Source organism: Solanum lycopersicum, chromosome 3, assembly GCF_036512215.1.
Source record: "Solanum lycopersicum chromosome 3, SLM_r2.1".
Taxonomy (NCBI): Eukaryota; Viridiplantae; Streptophyta; class Magnoliopsida; order Solanales; family Solanaceae; genus Solanum; species Solanum lycopersicum.
Window position 1 is genome coordinate 21,227,005 of NC_090802.1, and position 19,737 is coordinate 21,246,741.

Consider the following 19,737-nt stretch of genomic DNA (forward strand, 5'->3'; position numbering starts at 1 on the left):
GAAAAATGTGTGTTCAAACTTTGGGAGAAGCAGGATCATTCTAAGTGATCTGTTTTATTCAATGACTAAGACTTATAGAAAGGATGATTTTGAAAAATTGATGGCTAAATTGGATAAAATAGATGGAAGAGTAAAAAAGTATCTTCAAGATGCGGGGTATGAAAGGTGGACTAGGTCTCATGCAACAGTGAACAGTGGGAGAATGATCACTTCAAATATAGCTGAATGTATCAATGGTTGCCTTGTTGATGTACGACAACTACCGATTATAGATTTTTTTGGAGGAAGTTAGAATTCTATTTGATTCTTGGAATTGCAAAAATAGAGAAATAACTTTTTATACAAAAGAAACATTGGATAGAAGATTTGAAAAAATATTGATTTTAAACGCATCAAAAAGTGCAAAAATGAAGGTACATATTTTGCTTTGTATTTATTATTTTATTGTTAAAAAATGAAAAAAAAAAAACTTGTTGACTGTCTCTATTTTTTCAAAAATTGCAGCTTGTTGCATCTTGTGAGTTTATTTTTTCAGTGTATGAAGGTGGGATTAGATACATGTTTGTCTTGAGAGGAAAACTTATTAATGTGGGAGATTTCAACATGACGAGATACATTGTCCACATGCAATAGCCGTCTTGAAGAAGAAGAATATAACAAATGTACACCCCTACTGCTCTGATTATTATAAACACGATGCATTAATAAATACTTATGCAATTTCAATAGAACCAATGCCAGACAAAAGTGAATGGAAAGCTCCAGACTCTATTTTGGAAGAAGTTTTCTTTCCACCTAAATACAAAAAGATGTCTGGGAGACCAAGAAAAAAGAGAAAGAAAAATTTATATGAAAAGATAACAACAAAAAGGAATTGTTGTGGACGTTGTGGTCAAGAAGGTCATAATAAAAGAACATGTACCTTCTTTCCAAAAGATTCTTGATTTATATTTTTTTTAGTTTATTTGATGTATAATAATATCTCTGGATATTTTTAATTTGCTAATAATATGTGAACTTTTTTTATTTAATGCATTTAACAGCATGTGAATGATTTAAGCTACAAAATCTGATTTGATACTAAATATACCAAATTTTGACTGTATTGTATTATGTGCAAAGACATTTACAAATTTATAAAAATTTATAACTTGTTTAATATCAATTACATAAAATGGTAAACATATAATGGATGTGATATTAACTAATATAATTGAATTCAAAAAGTTGACAAAAATATAAGCTAAGCTAACTGTATATATATAAGTATATTATTCAAACTCTTGTACGATACTACTTATGCAGAACACAAATAATTTGCATTATTTAAAGATAGGGATAATGCCCAAGTACCCCCTCAACCTATGCCCGAAATCTCAGAGACACACTTATACTATACTAAGGTCCTATTACCCCCCTGAACTTATTTTATTAATAATTTTTTACCCCTTTTTAGCTTACGTGGCACTATCTTGTGGGCCCAGGGATGGTTGACTTTTTTTTTTGAACTAGTGCCACGTAGGCTAAAAAGGGGTAGAAAATTACATATAAAATAAGTTCAGGGGGGTAATAGGACCTTAGTATAGTATAAGTGTGTCTCTGGGATTTCAGGCATAGGTTGAGGGGGTAATTGGGTATTTTCCCTTAAAGATATACTAATTTTATTTTTTGATACTAAAATAAGAATTATATTGTTACTTCGTATATGATTATAATATAGTATCATATCTTGGTATTTATCAAATAATTAATAAGTTTTAACTAAGTAATTATGTGTCATAATTTAGTAAATAACTTAACAATATGTTGTTAAAAAAATTTAATATAGTATCATCAGCGGTTTGACAAGATAAATTATTAACTATAAAATGCTTAGTAATATTGAACCAAAAAAATAAGTTGAAACACAAAATATTCTTTTCCAATAAGAGTTCAAAAATAATATAAACCTAACTAATCAACATCAACAAATGCATCTTCAACCTGTTTAGAAAACCCACTCTTTGGCTTTGTTGGATCATCGATATGACTAACATATCCATCCTTGTGTTTTTCCATGCCATACTTCTATAACAATGTTCCGTATCTGTTGCGAAGATAGTCGCTCTGAAGATCAACGGATGGAATTTTGATTTTGTCGCTCAAATATTCTGCATAAGCAGCTACGAACAGTTCACAATCACTAAAAAAAAGATATATTAAAAAGAATTTGAATATAAAGACAATCTAAAGACTAATATTTTTTCAAACAAAAAAAATTTGATTCACAAATACTTACAGGCTATCGCTTTGTTGTTGCATAATCTCTTGCGCATATTCAACTGTAAATGAATGTTGAGGACCTAAAAGTTCACCTTTTTCCTTGTCTTTGTACGCCTCCAATGCTAACCAATTATTTATATTTTTTTATCAAAATAATCGATATCATGTAGATAATTTGGAAGCATTACAGACAACTGATTGATCTCTTCAGGAGGCACTCTTTTCCTTGATCCACAAGATGAGTCATACACACGTATTAACCTTTTCTTCAAAACAACCACATCCAACACCCAATGAAAATCTTTGCCACAATTAATAGGAATATAAACCTCATCAACTAGATGCCAAGGTAACGAAGCAGGTATCAAAAATTCATTAATAATGTCTTTTATAGGCTTTTCATAACCAGCTATAGCAATACCATGACCAATATGTTATTGTGTAGTCAGATATTCATCAACAGGTGCACAATAATACCTATTATATACAATTTTGATGTATGACTTAAACAAGCAGTTTACCATAGTGTATCTGTATTGATCCAAGCCTCTTGATTTTGACTTCTTTCGTAGATAATAAAAAATCACATCTAGATGTTACAAATATAAAATAACACAATATGAAATCTGCACTCTTTGAAAAATAAATAAAGATTGAATATAGGTACAAATAAATTTGTAAGTAGATCTCTAAATAATATGAACGATCTATATATTGTATTATTTAAGTAATTTAAATGCATGATGTACTTGATCAGTCCAACATTTCATTAGATGTGACATGGTATAAAACCAGTTCTTGTCAACAGGAAATGCGATAACAAAATCCATATAATCAAAGCTAAAATTAGAAGATTTGCCTCTATATTTATTATCATCAAGTTTCCTATAATAAATAATTTTAATTCAAAATTAAAGTACTTAAGAAAATGATTTTATAAAAAAACACTATTAACAAAAACTTACTTATTTGCATGTGATTTAAGGAGTCCCATTTTAATCCAATCTAAAATCTCTTGCATTAAATCCGGCGATACTGGAGATCTGATTTGGCAATCATCAAATGGAGTAAATGGATGGATATGATAGTCTATTTTGTCCTTGCCCTTGTCAGTTGATTCAAACGAATGCACATAGGGAGACTGCAAAATCATAGAAGGCATCCTGTTATGCTGAGCAGGAGTTTTAGTATTAACATCACTGACACCAAGCTGGGTAGGTAGCTTACTGTCCAATAACAGATCATCACTCCAGGTAAGCTATAGATGAGTGACTGCATCCAATGGGTTGACATCCAATGTCATTGCTTAATTTTCAGATGTGAAGGAGACCGATGAGGTAGAATCCTGTCATATCAAATAATTAACAAACACGCTATATTTTCAATAACTTATGCAAGTTAAAATATACTATTTTTTAACTTGTTTTATCAATATGTCAGCACCATGATCTAAAATAAATAATAATATTTAAACAAATAAAGTATCTGTTAGTATTTTAATATATATTATGCAGTCAATGATACTTAAAATAAAGTAATCAATTTAATAGAATAATTTATAAACCAAAATTCATGATTAAAAATATCATATATATTTTTACTGTAAAAAAATAAGGCAATTGTTGATGACATACATTCAAAGATAAATTGATGGAATAAGGTATCAACCATCTTAAAAGATACTTTATTGCAGAATATGAATAATAAAGTATCAATCAATGTATTAAGTATCAGATTTTTTATTACCTTCATTACATCTTCTGTTTGTTTTTCAACCTCCACTGCAGTTTCAGCAACATCATCAACAGTTGCAAAATTCGTATGCTTCGGTGAAATAGTCGGATGATCAGAGTTATTTTATTAATGTGCGTTGTGCAGTAAGTGATACTTAAAAAATAAAGTAATCAACTTCATAAATTAAAGTATATACCAAATACATGATTTAGATCATCCTTTATATTTTAAAACTAAACAATTAGTTAATCAATGATACACAATTATCATATAAAAATTGATGGATTAGAGTATCAAGATACAAAATAATACTTTATTAAAATTTCTAATGCACAAAAATAGTAAGGTATCTTCAAATAAATTAAGTATAATATACTTAAGTACATTTATTACATCTTCAGAAGATACCTTTTGTTTTCCAGCAGCATTAGAATTTTCAGCAGCATCGTCTACAGTTGCACAATCCATACGCTTATGTGAAATAGTTGCTTCATCAGAGTTACTAGAATTGAATTGTGTATCAACATTTCCTTTCACCACAGAATCATCCATTATGTGTGGCGATGAGACTCTTCCCGTATCCTTCAATTTTTATTAAAAAAACGTCACTTAAAAAACCAGAAAGAAATAACAAAAATTAAAATATCACCTTCTCAGATTTGTTTCCTCTCGCAGCAACAACTATCAACAATTTCTGAATGGTTACTCTTTATTAATGCCTCAAGAGCTTCAACTTTACTATCAAGATCTCCAAATTTTTTTGTCAACCTATAATCAAAATTAACATATAATAAATAGTAACACTAAAACATATAAGAGTTTAAATTGCTTGATTACTTACATAAGACTTCATGAACTTCTTCAAATCATCAATTTCTGAACTGCCCAGACTTATTTTTCATTAAATGAATTTGGAGAAACACCAACACCAACTACATTTTCAGATTCTTTTTGTTGTGATTCTGGATTTTGGAATGAATGATCTGGTTGCTGATCTGGTTCCTTCTGTGCTTTTGAAAGTCTTGATAGATCATACTTATGTGAATGTGCAATCTTTATTCTCTTGCGTTTTGGTGGGGTTGTTCCTACATTAACACCTCTTGATGTTCTCTTTAACGGAATATCTGGAGGTTTTGTTATGAAGTCTTCAAAACTAGAAACTTCCTCCGGGTGCACATAATCATTATCTGGAATTGATGAAACTGATTGGTTTGGAGGTACATAATTGATATCTGGTAACCCAAGTGATGATATTTCCTCAGGAGTTGGCTGAATGTTAGAACAGTCAATCTAAAAAAATAATTAATTAATGAAAATAAACATATTAAAGTTGTATTCCATAATAAAACTAATTAATTAAGAATGTTGTATTGAATTAATTACCTCTGAAAAAATTGTATCCATAAAAAACTCGAACTTGGGCTTCAAACCAACAATTTGTCAGTTGCAAATCCTCGATATACCGTTTCCTTCTTTGACAACACTATTGGTGTTTATCGTAGAAGCACATTCATAAATCAACATATTAAGTGCATGTGAAAATCCATTCAATCGATACAACTTTTTGGAGGGTCTTTACTTTTTTCAAAAAGATTTCATTAACTTTTCAAAAGCAACTATTCCCCAAGAAAACTGTTGGTCACTATCATCTTCCACCATATAGAAATCTTCAATAGGAATTGGTGTATTATCAGGTTGGGAATACAAAAATGTATGGATAAGATAAAGTATAGCCATCTGAAGGGCATCCTCAATATTTTCCCATTGACCTACCATAAATCGCTCTACCAATCTTTGTTTGTTAACATTATATTTAGTATCAGGAAAATATCTTTCAACTAACCTACTGACTTTTGAGTTCGAATATGTAAAGTCCTTTACATTACCTTTACAATTCAAACTAGTAACAATTGCAAATTCACTGATACTAAATTTCAACACATTCCCTTTGGCATGGCGAATGTGAATCTCTACATCTAAATTATCATGCTCAATCTCTAACAAGTATAAACACTTAGTAATTTAGGTATGGTGCAAAAATTATTTCTTAAATAAATTCATACCTTCAACCTTAATAGATGATACTAAGTGTTTAACAAAATTCGTGTTGTATATTGGACCAAACTTTAATTCATTAGTTGGAATATGTTTAATGACGTAATTCATCTTCTGCAATAAAACAAATAAAATTTTTATCAAATTGTAACATATATAAAATGTTTATAAACTATTGACCGCATATAATAATATTACTGTTTTAAATGATACTAAAAATTGCCTAATGATGATACTAAATATAAATAAATAGGTTAACAAGATACTTACAAATACTATTTAGAACTATATATAAACGAAACCTTAAATTTAAATATATATTTTTGATATATTAAATTTTATGTCCAACACATAAAAAGATACTCAAATTCACAATTTAAATTAGATACTTAAATTTTTATATACTTATCAATAATTCATATAAATATGATACTTAAATAACAGATGTATGATTGTATGATACACATATACTATTATTTGATACCTTAATATTTACGAAATATAAGTAAAAATAAAACAAAGAATCATTCTATCATGAGCACCAAAAAATGATACTTAATAAAGAATAATTGAACATACTAACAAATATATATATATAAATCATGATAAGATTAAAACGATACTTAATATAATTCATCAGACTAATATTGATTTATCATATAACTAAAAAAACTAATTCCATATACAATATAAACGACACTTAACAAGCAGAATCAACAAACTAAAGAAATAACTTCAAAATAATGATGTATAAGGGAAACAAATTTACATACTGTTTGTAATTTTGGTCGAACAATAGGAGGTGCCGCCTTTCTACCCCTCTTTTTGGGGCGTTTCGGGTCTTTAGATGTAAATGCATGTTTGTTTTTTTGAAGAATTTTTCTTGCTAGAGCTTGATTTTTTCATAACAATAGTTTGATGCAACTATAAAGAACTCAGATCTACATACAATTTGATTATGAAAATCAATAATAAAATTTTTTGAATAATAATCACAGAAAATACAAAAAATAGAAAAAAATTAAAAAATATTAATGTGGATGATGATATAGCATCACAGATTATACAAAAAAAAATGAAAAAAAATTAAAAAATAGTAATGTGGATGATGATGCACCTGATTTAGGACTCAAATTCGGAAGAATATTGATAATAATCCTTAGAATAATTTGAATTTCAAATTTGATTTACAATTTTTAACTAAAACTAGGGGGGAAATTTGGGAGAAAAATTTGGGGAAGGCAGAAGTTTTGGGGAAGGCGGAAATTTTGGGGAAGGTGAAATTTTTGGGGGAAAGAAATCAGATATTGGGAAGGTAAATTCTGTTTTACTTTGGTAAGGTTAAATTAACTTTTTAGTATTCCGACGTATAAAATTTAATTAGTATCATTTGGGGTAAAAAAAAAAGGGATGTTTGTAATTTAATACATTGGTAGGGATTAATGAAATTAGATAAATTAAAGTAGTGTAGTTTAGTAAATTTTTCTTAAAAATTAAATTGATCTCCAATATAAAGTTGGGATGGGCCAAGTTACTCGTAACTACGCCGATTTGTTACAAGCTATATTGTAAAAAAAAGTTCCATCTAGCCCGGCCCTTAACCCGTCAACCATATAGTATATTGTTATGTTGTACGTATATTTGATATACATTGTAAGTGTGTGTATATATATATATATATACACACACACTTACAATGTATATAAAATATACACCTATATTGTGGAAAAAAGATATGATACGCCGTTCAATTTTGTCAATTAAAGTTGATATACCCCTCGTTATAAAAGTATGTCACATATACCTCTATTGTTACACTTACGACTTAAAAATATCTCATCGTTACAAAAATAGTTCAAATATAACCTTTAATTTAACGTAAATGAAACAATAACTTTAATTTACTCTCTGTTTTATTTTTTTAAAAAAAATAAATTATGTGGACCGGCATATATAGTCTTTTGCCCACATAATTTTTTTTCTTGAACTCTTTGATTATTATTATTCGAGTTCCTTATTCTTATTTTATTTATTTATTTCATTTTTTATAAAATAAAGGGGGAAAATGTGATGGAAAAAAGAGAAAAAGAAAAAAATAGTATATGATAATTTATTTTTTGTATGTGTAAAAATAATTAGGGGCATATATGATGAAGTTTACAAAAAAGTAAAAAAATAAATTTGACCATTAAAACAATAAATTCAGATCAAATGATGAATCAAAAAAAGGAAAAAAAAAGAAAGAAAGAAAGAGAAGAAGATATATTTGAGAATTATCAAATATATCTGAACGTGATTTTTTAAAATAAAAGATTTAAAAAATTAATTTTTCACTTTCATTAAAGGAAAAGGATAAATATGAGTCATTTGTGTAACACTAGAGTATATATAAGCTATTTTCATAACAATGGATATATTAAGTCTAAATAAAAAAGTTGAGGAATATATATATATATATATATATATATATATATATATATATATATTGTTTACCTCTTTAATAGCTTATGACTAACAAATGTGCATGATTTATGCTTACTGGTTATACGAGGAGTTAATAATACGCATATGACTTCTTAATTGACAAAAGTTTCCTCCTCATATACTAATTTGGATCTCATGTACTAATTTGGACTCAAAATCTCTCTATTTGAAAGTCAAGGAGCCATGGAGGCCCTAATCATTATCCTTGAGTTGTTCTTATGATCAATTGAAGCAGAAAAGACGTAACTATACAGGTCTTGGAATATAATATACAAGATTTGAAAATAATAAACATAATACATGTACATGATATACACTGGGATACAGTAAAAAAGTATATACACTAATATACAAAGACTGAAATGGACAAAAAGCTCAAAATGAGCAGCTGAAGGCCCAACTTCTAGTCCAGTCGGACAAAAATCAGACTTGAGCCTTTTTGTGAAAAATTTATATATAACATTTATAGGACTAATAATTATAAGTAAAACATTATTTTTTATCTTTCAAGTTTTAACAATTAACAATTACGGGTTATAACATATTGCATAAATGAAAAGGATTTTTAAAAAATGTGAAATAAAAATTTGTTTTAAAAAAACATTAAAAACAGAAATGTAATTAACAGAAAATTTGAAAATCTTAATGATAATTAATAGGAGGCATAAAATTAGGAAAGATATAACAAAAAAAGGTATTTGTAGCTCAAGATAGTTATAGACATTTTTTGTCACTTGATAATTGTCTTTCAAACAGTTTTTTTTATTGTATTTGTACTTCTCTTTCTCTCAATATTCTCTCTGCTTTGACTTCATTTTGTTCTATTAGGATTTTTTTTAGTTCATATTGTCATGGAAGGTATCTTATCAAAATTAATAAAGTATAGTGTTCGATGAGATCCTTTAGATTAGTGTTTGTTTAGAATTTATTTTGTATTGGTTACATAAATAATATTGTGTAATTTTTTTCTATCCATTCATAATATGATGAATTTATGAATGATATTTTCTACTTATATATAAATAAAATGTTAAAAATTATGGGAATAGGTCAGTAGAAAATGCAATGAAAAATTATGGGAATAGGTCACTAGAAAATGCAATGAATTTTGCGAATGAATACCGATTAAATATGAATTTTGTGTAATGTTTTTACTGATTAATTTGTGAATGAATACTGATTTAAAATGTCTACAACTAACTTTCTTTATTCTTTGTATGAATCACTATTAATTTTTTGATTGACTGTGATACAAAAGTTGATGTAAATATTGTATGAAATTCATAGAATAGTAAAATCAAATTCATATAAAAATTTATAATTTTTATGGCACGAATTTGGTACATTTCAATTTTCATTTTTGGCATCATATTGGTATGGAATTTGTACAATAGAGGTATGAAATTTGTATATATATACTTAATAAAAGACAATTATCAGTTATGAATTGTATTATTTTGTATTCTTTTTGGCATGAATTTTGCATGAATCAGTGTCTACTTTTGATATAAAATAGATATAAAAAGTATGAAAATGGTATAAAATTCGTATAGTGATATAACATATGTATAAAATTTAGTTGTACTTTTGTATCGAGTTATACTAACACAATAATTTATAATGGAACAGAAAAATATGCAATTCAAAAAGTGTCGGAGTATAAATTATTGTCGTCAAGTTCAAAAAGAATTATAGGAAGATCACAACTTGAACATTGAAAAGGGTTTGCTCATGTGAAATTTAATAGGCCTAAGGTTATGTGCAGTACATGTTTCGGGAGGGATAAAATAAAAAGACATGTTTAAATTGTCCCATTCAAAAAAGACATAATTTATTTTTACTTTGTTTTGGTTGTTTTATTGGGACAAACTTATGTTTTGATTTATTCAGCCTTTTAAGTCAATGAATTAAAATTTCAGAATACTTATTATTCGTACTAGTTAATTATTTGTGTATTAAGTATCTTCAAATGTATAGTCCAAAAATTAGGTAATGTTGGTATGCAATTGATATCGACTAAAAGAATTAAGTCAAATCATTGTATGGAATTGGTACACATTTGGTATCCAACTAATTTCCTAGTGATAAAACTGAAAAAACAACATGTAATTGAGATTACAACTGAAATAACTAACCAAAAACTAGCTCATGTTACATCTAATTTTGATATTGAACTGATATCTCATGAGGAAATTTGAAAAAAGTCAAGTAAGATGTCCAATTAGAAGAAAAAAAATGTAGTTGAGAATTCTACTAAATTAGTCAACCTAAAACTAGTTAATTTGTACACAATCGGTGTACATCTGGTATCGAACTAATCTTATTGAAAAATTTGAAGAAAAAAAAACATATGATTGAGATCTCAAATGAATTAGTCAGCCTAAAACAAGTTAACTTTGTATCCAATTGGACATTTTGTATCCAACTTATATCCAATTGAAAATTGAAAAACCAACATGTAATTGAGATTTCAACCGCATTAGTCATAACATAAGTTAATGTTACTACCCAATTGGCACATATTTGGTATCCAAGAGATATCCTATTGGAAAAATTGAAAATGGGAACATGTAATTGAGATTTTAACCAAATTAGACAACAAAAAATAAGTTAATGTTGTATTCAATTGATTTCCATTTGATATCCAACATATTCCCACTAGAAAATGAAAAAAAATGTAATTGATATTTCAATCAAATTAGATAATATAAAACAAGTTAATATTATATCCAATTTGTATACACTTGATATTCAGAGCATGTTCTTTTGCTATGTGTGATCCATCATTTTTCTATTTGTATCCAACTTGTTAAAAATTAATGCTAATACCATATGAAATTGATTTCCAATTTGTATCCATGTGAAAAAATCAAATATAGCAATATATGTTTTTATACTCAATATAAAACATACTTTTGATCTTCAAAAAACATAAGTAAATTAATAAATTTTGTTTAATAATATGCATTTATGCCTAGTATATATTGTTGTCAAAAACAGAAAATAAATATGTAAAAATATAAACATGGAATGAAAGTCTAAGTCGATCATCTTATAACAATTGATCACCTTGGTTTTGGTGTAGGATAATAGGTAGTATCCAAAGCATGTTTTTTTGCTATGCGCGATCTATAATTTTCGCTTTTCTTTTTTGTCCCTTTCGATTCTAAGGACTTGCAATTTTCTTTGTTTCTTTTTGCTTCTCCTTTATTAAAGTTTGTTTCTTCTTGTGAAGGGTGACACTCTTATTCGCCTGATTTGCATTTTTGTTGGTCGAAGAAGGTTGAGTGTATGCTCATCTTTTTATGAAAGGCCTAAAATCTTGATTCTTAGTATTGTGAAAAATAATTGACATTTCTTTTGAGTGTACAACGAAGAAAACTAATTATGGACTGAGAGATGATTGACTATTTTTAGGAAGAAGCATGAAGACGTGCGAGAGAATTTTTTACCTTTCAACGTGGGTAGTGGGGGTGCTGTTTTGGTGTGTGAGAAAGAGAGAAACGTGGATGTGAGGATGACTTGTGACTGTAAAAAAAGACTAGAATTAATGTAATATTATATGTGAAAGGCAACAAAATCCCTAAAAAAAGGTAATAGATAATCATTTATTCTCTTATTAATTGTATTTATCTCACCTATTAATTAAAATATAAATATATTAAACTAATTATTTAATAAGGTGGAGTTTAATTGATTTTAATAAAAAATGATATGTTATAACTTGAAATTAAAATGTTTTAAGTTGTAATATTTTGAAAGTAGATTTAAAACTTTATAATATTGCCCTCTAAATATATATGTGAGGTGATTTTTCCCATTTTTTTATTATTTAATTCTAATTTATTTGATTCTAAGTTTAGTTTTAGTTTGACTTAACTAATTTCTACTAAAGACGAACCAAATTTGTTTTGTGTTGATTTAATATAATGTTGGTCATTTTGGATATATTTAATTCGAATTGTTCAAGTTAAATTTCTATTTTTAAGTGATTCAAAACTCCTTATTTACTTTAAATATTTTTGTAAAATTAGTCAATATTTTAGTTAAATCATCGAACAATCACGTGTTGGCAGACACTTTAAATACTATCACATTCTCAGAATGGAAATATGAACCTCTAACCCATTTTCTCTACGTATTTAATGGTTTTATTTGTTAAGTTTTTTTAAATTAAAGTTTCCTTAATTTTTAGATGTCTCTGTTTAAGTATTTTTCTTAATTGTTTATTGAGCAAGTTACAAAAATGACTACATTTTTAGGGTTATTAAAGTTCAATAGTAAGTAGGGGTGTACATATGTCGGTATGGTTTGGTTTTTCATTAAAAAAATTTCAAACCAACAATGTCGGTTTATTAAATCTAAAAATCAAATCAAATCATATAAAGTCAATTTTTTTTATTTCGGCTTTAGTCGGGGTTTTTTATTTTTCTAGTTTTTCGGTTTTTTACAACTATACGGTATTTGAAAAAGCGATCAAATATTTTTTCACTTACCTATGTGATAAACTAAACTATAAAAATGTCAAGTGAATAGAAATTTTTGAAAAAATTGTAAAATTCACATGAGTACAAAATATTTTTTTGAAATATCAACGTTCACTATGTTAAATTAATAAGATTAAAGGCTGGAGGCAAACTGAATATAAAAATATTTATAAAGTAAATTATTAACTTCGAATTTGAAAAACTATAACAACATAATTGTAACTTCGGATCTTAATACTAAATAAAATAGTTACAATTTTTACAAATCCAAAATTGAAATAAAATATATAAACACAGAAAACTATGATCCAAACTAAAAATATATCAACATAGTAGATTATAAATGACATTTTTAGCTATAAATAAAATAAAATAAAATAATATTTATAATTTACAAAATTTTACAAGCCCAATTTTGAAATAAAATATATAAAATTAAAAATTATAAGCTAACTAAAAAATCATATCAACAAAGTAGATTATATGGAAATAATATTTATTATCTATATATATCAGATATTTGGTTTGGGTTCAGTTTGACTTTTTTTCCTCTTTTACCAAATCAAATCAAGAGTGGACGGGTTTTTTTTCAACCACCAAACCAACCAAACCAAACCACAAGTCGATTTTTTTCTCGGTTTGATTTGATTTGTCAGTTCGATTTGACATGTACACCCCTAGTTGTAAGTATTTTATTTACAAAAATGGACTACAAATTGTTTTTTTTCCAGTTGTATTATTATATATGTTTTTTATTTTCCTATTTATACACTGATACAATTTTAAATACAACGAACTAAACAAGAAAAATGTATTAATAGTATAAATTCAAATTGGTATCTTTATTTCGTGGTGGGCGTTCGGTTCTTCGTTCCGATTTAATCAAATTCCGGTTTGGTTCTCCGGTATTCGATTTTAGAAAATTGTATATCATAGTTTATACCAAACAAGATCGACTCGGTTCATTTTAGTTCGGTATTTTTAAATTAGTTTTTTGATGTAAATAAAAATAAAGAAAGAATATGATAAAGTGTTAAGAGTTTCATGTGTTTAATAAAAGTAAAAAAGGACATAGATGATTTGTTAGCAAAAGATTCCAAATGATTTGTTTCTGTTTCTACTTTCTTGCCTAAATGTCATGGTGCTAATTGCTAAATATGCGACAAAATCAAGCAATCAAGCAATCAAGCAAACATTCAAAAGATGAGGCTGTCCAATTACCTTTACTCACAAAACAAAGTCTAAGAAGATTTGTTTAGTGTCCACACATTTTGTTTACAAAAATACACAACACAATCAAACGACATTATCTCGTTAGATACACGATTCAAAAAATTCAAAACATGAGGCTGAGCACATCCAACTAACATCCAAGTTCCAAAAAAATTAAAATAACCGTAGTTTTGGACCCTTACACCGAACTCCAAGTATTATTAAACATTTTCTTTTGAATATTTTTACATTTATTTAATAAAATTTTGGTTCTTCGGTGCACTGTAGTTTTGGGAACCTTGCACCGAACTCCGAACAAAAATTTCAAAAATAAAGAATTGACTGAATCGAAACACCGAAGAATCAAAATAATTCGGTTCGGTTCGATTTTTGGATATTTATGTCCACCTCTATCTTTATTTATAAAACTTAAAGTATTAATGTATCAAGGATACAAATATTTATAAAACTTAATGTATTAATATATTAAACAAGGTAAAGTATAACAATTGATTAACATATGAACACGACAATTTGAAAAATGAATATATTGTTGTTAAACAAAAAAATGAATAATTAAATATTGTATACATATGAATACGTTGTTTTTAACCAAAAGAATTGGACAAATCGGAAACAAGAAAAATGTAAAATAATAGAATGTATAGGCAACAAAACGTGTAATTATTATGCCGTGTAAAAAATTGAAAAGACCAACAAACGCCAATCTCTTTATGGTCAAGTTTTTTTAGTAATACTTGAGGCTTGGTATTAACTCACATATTTATTTATAAAATATAGTTTTGATGTATCCAACTATACTTATATTGCCTAATCAATTTTTCAAATTGGATAGATTACTTATGTATCCAAATATACTTGTATTCACAAATCACCATTACAACTTGTGTTAATATTACAATACAAGTATCTATGTATATAAGTATTCTACTATATACAAATGTGATAATCATACAAATGTCAATCTGTTTTTGCTCATGTCTTCTTGTACTACTTTTTCTTTTTTATAATTAGAGTCATTGTAATGGAGAAACAAATAATTCTTCAATCGAAACCCTATAGAAATAGACGTAAATATAGATGTGTACAAATATAATCTTCATAAAAATGAGGAAAGCATCAATTAAAAGGTATCTGATGATATTAAATTACAAAAATTGCTAGAATCACCAAAAAGATCTTACATTGGAAGGAATTGGGGGGGGGGGAGGTGTAGATACATAAAATTTGTGATACAAAAATATTGATGAAAGAAAAAGTATTAATGAGGATGAACATGAGAATCAATTACATAAAACATCCCTGAATTTAATAAATTAGATGTGTAATAATAATCTTTCTATTTAATATTAATAACTTTTTTGATTATTTGTTTTATTTAAATTTGTGCTAAAAATATAAGCTCTTAATAATATAATATAAAGAGAAGAAGATAAGAGAAGTAGTTGTAGAAGAAGATGTTTCGTCTTATTCAATTGTATATTCCATATGGTGAGTGATATCTCTATTTATGGTGTTGTGATATCACTTTCAAAGATCACCAAAAAATTAGATACATAGTTATCCCTTAAGATTCTTATTATCTTGGAAGCGCTTATACAAGAATCCACTTAATTCTTGAATAAATCTAACATATAATTCACACAATATAATGAATTTATAACACTCACCCTCAGATATCCATAGATTACGTGCCTCGTTAAAATCTTACTAGGAAAAATTCAGTGAAAAAAAACTTAATGAAGAAGAAAGAGTGCACATATCTTTTGATACACATTATTTGTTGTCTTATTAAAAACGTTACATGGAAAAATTCAGTGGAACAAAACCTCGGTCAAGAAAAAAAGAGTACAACATGTATTATACTCCTTCTGATTAAAACATCACTTAATTTCTTGTGATAATGTCATCCAATCTTATATAACAACTTCTTATATATTGAGAATGTCTTTGTGATCAAATCACATTCACGAATATGTTGCATGATTAAACGCATATTGATATATCATTACCGTCTTACCCTCAAATATTTTTCGTTATGGTGCATCCGGATTTTAACATGATGTATTACCCTTTTGGTATGATGAGATTTGAATCCACTGTCTTAACCTTAACCAACGGTATAATATAACAAAGTACAACATGACTCACCGTTTGGGTCTTTCAAAGCAATCAAAATAATATTCAAACTCATACTATTAAAATTTTATACCTTCTTTCATTTAAGAAATTTCCTATAGCATGTCATATTCAACCAATAGTAGTATATGCCATTGGTTTCTGGTAATTGTTAGTGACCGAACACTATTGTATTCTAAATCATAAAAGTATTTTAGAAAATGCATGCCTGGTTTTATGCATATAATACCTTGATTCTCATAACGAGATCAACCAAAACATGAGCTAAAGAAAAGCTAAAACTCAATCTCAATTGTCTAGAATCTTGTATTGATAACGTGTTATAAAATATAAGCTCATAATGATATAATATAAAGAGAAGAAGACAAGAAAAGTAGATGTAGGAGAAGATGTTTCTTCTTATTCAATTGTATATTTCAAATGGTGAGTGATATATCTATTTTTAGTGTTGAGATATCACTTTCAAAGGTCACCAAAATAGTAGATACAGAGTTATCCGTTAAGGTTCTTATCACCTGGAAGCACCCATACATGAATCCATTTAATTCTCAAATGAATCTAATGAATAATCCACACAATGCAATGAATTTATAACACTTTGTTATTTATCGTGTAGTTATATTCATATAACATAAAAAATATTGTAGCTCTTTATTTTAAATATATATTAATGTTTGCTATATTATGTAGTTTTTCCTTGTTTTTATCCTTAGAACATTTCAAAAGTGATTTGTCAAAAGAAATTAAATCACACATAACTGATATCACATTCTAGGACACATTTTTATTGGATGAAATATATCACCAATCTCAACCATACACATTATCTACTTGATTAATTTACTATAAGTGCACTAATCTGACGGAAGCTCTATGATGACTCCACGACTAGCAGTAAATACGAACTTTACTGTCTGTTAAAATAAAATTTCAACTTCTAACTCTTATTATTTATTTTGGATATTTTTGTTCAAAAGTTTAGGGAGTCCCTTAAATGACCCCAAACGTGTAGAAAATCACTCTTTCGTATGTAAATCCTCTCATTCTGTAAACCTGTTTAGTCATTTCGAGCAGTAGAATTATTTTTGATAAAAACTTACTGGGTCGACGGATAACGCGACGGACCGTCATGGTCATTACAGACCGTCATGGACTCCGTCGTCCCATACTTGTATAATTCTTTTGCTGCTCTCCTCATTACCCTCGACGACAGGTAGGACGAACCGTCATAAGCACAACGGTCCATCGAGGATCTCCGTTTCAAAACACTTAAACTCAAAAATCTGGGTACTGGGATCAACTCTCTGAACTTCACGACGGAACTGCAGCACGGACCGTCGTAGATACGACGGACCGTCACAAATCTCATTGTTAAGTTTAACTCTCTGAACTTTGTGACGGACCTGCAGGACGGACCGTCACAGGTACGACAGGCCATCACGAGTTGCGTAACCTCGACTGGGTCGGATTTCTGCTAAAAGTTTTTAAGGGGTGTTTTGGACTATTCATGTTTATAATTATGAAATTAGTGGGGTAAGTTTAATAATGTACTTACTTGGGGGTTAAAGGAGGTAACTTTAAAATAAATAATGGGTTACTTTTATCATAAGGAATTATATGATAATTAGGGTAAAAGAAAAAGAATCAGAAGAAGAAAAAGAAAAAGACAAAGAGGGGAGAACGAACGAGAGAGAGAGAGAACGAAGAAGAAAGCAAAGGCATTGGGGAAGTAGCTTGCTTGATCACGATTCTTCGGTGGAGGTAGGTTATGGTTTATGCTATTTCATAGTAAACTCTAAATAGCGATTGATATGTATTGGGTGGTATTGTAAAGTCCTCTATATGCTTACTTGTGTGGTTGCATGTTGTGATTATGTAATTGTGATGGATTAGAATGATGAGACTGTTGAATCCTAAACCCTAAACCCTCTCTATTAAGATGATGCATTGACATAAAGAAGGCTTGATGAACTAAAATAATGAGATAAATGGATCGGGTGTCACGTTTCGACACGTAGTATTAGGGGATCGGGTGTCACGTTCCGACACGTAGTATTAGGGGATCAAGTGTCACGTTTCGACACGTAGTATTAGGGGATTGGTGTCACGTTCCGACATGTAATATTAGGGGATCGGAGTGTCACGTTCTGACACGTAGTAGTAGGGGATCGGACTGTCACGTTCCGACACAGTAATAATGAAGAGAATGAATCTTGAATTATTGTAATATACTCAAATTCAAAGAACCTATTTCCCAAATGAGTATGGTGTGGAGGCTTGAGTCCTTATAGATGTGCTCGGTGTTGTTGCCAATGGTTCTTGTAGCCAGTCTTCAGCATATCAGATCTCAGGGTGAGCTATTATTCCTAGCTCGGACTGGATTCTTTCCTTCACGTCTTGATGTCTTCAAGTTCGGACATGGACCATCTCTTTTACTTATTTTAGCTTCTTAAATACTCTTAGATTAGAAATTTGAGGATAGATGTTCTTGGTGTGATGACTTCCAGATTTTGGGGATAATAGTTGATAAACTTTTAGAAGCTTATTTATTGGTTATATTAATAAGATTTTGAGTGTTCCGCATTTTATTTTGTTCATTATGGTTGAAATATTGGTAAATGTTGGGGTTAGAATTGTTGGTCCGCTCACATGGTAGGATAAGTGTGGGTGCCACTCGCGGTTCATTTTGGGTCGTGACACATTCAATCCTAAATTCTTAGGCTCAAGTGCTTTGAAAAACACCAAGACTAAGGTTCATCTTTTAAGATTCTTCTTCAATATTCGTCACTTAGGTATGTAACGCTTTCATAGTGTGAGTGAATGAGTTCATCCTCCCCCCTCCCCCTATATTTAAATTTCAGTTAGCAAGGTTTAACTAGAATTTCAACTTCAAGATTTATTACATTCAAGAATGTTACTTTCTCCATTATAATAAATTCTTGATTTTTGTTGTGGGTCCTTTAGTATATTATTTATAAATTGATTCTCAATAATTGAGCATGCTTGTTTCATACCATGAACCATATTTCACTATGAAATTTATGAAAGTCTTGATATATAAGTTATTGTGCATTATCTTCATCAAGAAAACAATGTTAGTTCAAAGAAAACATAATTAATTTTAGAGAAAAGATTTTTAGTGCGCCTTAAAGTAAATTCAATGCATTGATAAAATATATTCAGAATCGTGAGTCAAAAAAAGAGTTTTAGAAAATCATAGTTAAAGTTTATTTAAGTTCAGTCCAGTTCATTTTTTTAAAAATATTATTGAACATAGACTTAAAGTATCATATTTTATTTCCCCCCTAAAATGATACATTTTCCTCAAAAAGGACATCTACGG

At 28.3% G+C, this 19,737-nt stretch overlaps 2 pseudogenes; both read right to left on the minus strand.

The window, feature by feature from the left end:
• Window positions 1-2,067: 2,067 nt before the first annotated feature.
• On the minus strand, window positions 2,068-4,548 carry LOC138347463 (uncharacterized; annotated as a pseudogene).
• Window positions 4,549-4,662: 114 nt separating this feature from the next.
• On the minus strand, window positions 4,663-6,162 carry LOC138347464 (uncharacterized; annotated as a pseudogene).
• Window positions 6,163-19,737: the final 13,575 nt, after the last annotated feature.